General features: G+C 44.1%; 1 non-coding gene across 1 annotated transcript; it reads right to left on the bottom strand.

Annotated features, from left to right (window-relative positions):
• Nucleotides 1–1,993: 1,993 nt before the first annotated feature.
• LOC114809651 lies at nt 1,994–2,131 on the bottom strand. Its single transcript, XR_003757427.1, has one exon. It is a non-coding gene; the product is annotated as a small nucleolar RNA SNORA7 (small nucleolar RNA).
• Between the last annotated feature and the right edge of the window lie 593 nt (nt 2,132–2,724).

Here is a 2,724-nt window from a genome sequence, read left to right as displayed (position 1 = left end):
TTTGGGGGTTTTATTAAGTACTTATTATGTGTGGAGCACTGTATTAAGCATTGGAAGAGAACAGTACAAAAAATTAGTGGGTACGTTCCCTGCCCATAACAAGCTGACAAATATTTGTCATTGAACCACAAAGGGGATTCAGTAAATGCTGCTACAATACCAGATGAGAGACCTCCCAAGTGCTTAGTACAGGGCTTTGCACACAGTAAGTGCTTATTAAATATGATTGAATGAATGAATGACTTTATTCCCTGCCTTGGAGGAGTTTACAGTCTAAGAAGCAGAATGGCCCAGTGGCAAGAACATGGGCTTGGGAGTTAGAGGTAGTGGGTTCTAATCCTGGCTCTGCCACTTGTCTGCTTGCCTGTCTGTGACCTTAGGCAAGTCACTTAACTTCTCTCTGCCTCAGTTACCTCATCTGTAAAATAGGGATTGAGACTGTGAGCCCCATGTGTGACAACCTGATTACTTTGTATCTACCCCAGCACTTAGAACATTATTGCACATAGTAAGTGCTTAACAAATACCATAATTATTATTATCCTGGCTCTGACAGATGCTTGCTGTGCGACACTTGGGCAAGTCACTGAATTTCTCTGTGTCTCAGTTTCCTCAACTATATAATGGGGATTAAATCCTATTCCCTCCTACTCTGACCGTGAGTCCCATGTGGGACAGGGACTCTGTCCAGTCTAATTATCTTGTTATCTACTCCTGCATTTAAAACAGGGTTTGTTGCATAGTAAGTGCTTAACAAATACCATAAAAAACCAATGATAGTTAAGACAGGCAAACACAAATTATTTTCCAGGTGCACGAGGGAGAACAAGGATTTTTAAAGTTGGTCATACAAATGTCAGGACGAACATATTAAATAAAGAATTGAAATGCAACAGGGTCAACTGGCGAGGGAGAAACTCAACTGTGTTCTTCATTCCGTAAGGACAGTGATCGTGTCTACCAACTCTATTGTACTGCACCCTCCCAAGTGCTTAGGACAGTGCTCTGCACATAGTAAGTGCTCAAGAAATATTACTGAATGAATGGTTGACTATCTTTCTCTCCCTCAGTACCTCAGCACTTATGTACATATCTGTAATTCATTTATTTATATTAACATCTGTTAGTTTGTGTGGATGGGGAATGTGTCTATCTACTCTGTTGTACGATACTTTCCCAAGCGCTTAGTATAAAGCCTTGCACACAGTGATTGATTTTTTTTAATGGAACTTGTTAAGCTCTTATGATGTGCCAGACACTGTACTAAGCTCTGGGGTAGATTCAAGCTAATCAGGTTGACAAAATCCATGTCCCACATGGGGCTCACTGTCTTTATCCCCATTTTACAGATGAGGGAATGGAGACACAGAGAAGTTAAGTGACTTGCCCAAGTTGACACAGTAAATAGGTGGCAGAGTCAGAATTAGAACCGAGGTCTTTCTAACTTCCAAGCCTGTTGCTCTAGCCACTAAGTCACACTGCTTCTCAATTGGTTGATATCTTCCTTTGTGACAAAGGGGTTTCTGCTCGTCCGAGACACACATAAACTGATCCCCGACACATACACACACCATGAGAACACTCATAAATTGCCTCTAAAACAAAATTATTTTACTACTCTCATCAGTCTATATTCATAGATTTGCAAAAGATAACACCAAATAGAAAAAAAGGCAAAAGTCTTCCACAAGTCCACTTAATAATAAGAATAATTATGGTATCTGTTAAGCGCTTACTATATGCCAAGCACTGTTTTAAGTGCTGGGGTCTTGTCTTATGCCAGCGAGTCATTTCCGACCCATAGTGACACCACAGACACATCTGTCCCAGAACGACCCGCTCTCCATCTGCATTCGTCCCCGTAGTGGATCCATAGAGTTTTCTTGGTAAAAATACGAAAGTGGTTTACCACTGTCGCCTTCCGTGCAGTAAACTCAAGTCTCTGCCCTTGACTCTCTCCCGTCCTGCTGCCGCCCAGCACGGGGGAGTTTTGACTTGTAGCAGATTGCCTTCCATTCGCTAGCCACTGCCCAAGCTAGGAATGGAATGGGTAGGCCTCTGTTTGACTCTTCTTCCCGTAGCCGAGACTGATAGAGTACTCGAAACTCTCCAGGTGCGACCCTGAGAGGGGAAGCACTGGGCTAGATACAAGGTAATCAGGTTGCCCCACGTGGGGCTCACAGTCTTAATTCCCATTTTATAGATGAGGCAACTGAAGCTCAGAGAGGTTAAGTGACTTACCCAAGATCACACAGCAGACAAGTGGAGGAGCTGGAATTAGAACCCACGACCTCAGACGCCCTAGCCCGTGCTCTTGACACTAGTTCATGCTCCTCCCAGGATTGGTCATTTAAATAGCATTAAGATTTCCAAAGTGTCGGTGTTGGGGAGGACACTGAGCTGTATGTGCTACGAGTTCTGTAGGCGAAGACGTGCCTGAACACTTCCATGGACTGACAGCAGCGGAGGGCTCACTTCATCACATTCTCAGCATGGATGGTTTAGTTCCCATATTGATGCCATTCAGAAAGTGCTTTCTCTAGTTAGAAACAGATAAGGTGGCAAGGAGGGAAAGCCTAAACAAACTCACTTAGAACAGTGCTTAGTGCTTAGAACAGTGAAGCAGCGTGGCTCAGTGGAAAGACGCCGGGCTTGGGAGTCAGAGGTCATGGGTTCGACTCTCCGCTCTGCCACTTGTCAGCTGTGTGACTGTGGGCAAGTCGC

The sequence above is a fragment of the Ornithorhynchus anatinus genome, chromosome 2, assembly GCF_004115215.2.
Source record: "Ornithorhynchus anatinus isolate Pmale09 chromosome 2, mOrnAna1.pri.v4, whole genome shotgun sequence".
Taxonomy (NCBI): Eukaryota; Metazoa; Chordata; class Mammalia; order Monotremata; family Ornithorhynchidae; genus Ornithorhynchus; species Ornithorhynchus anatinus.
The sequence above is the reverse complement of the archived record's forward strand: the minus strand, read 5'-3'. Positions and strand labels throughout refer to the sequence as shown.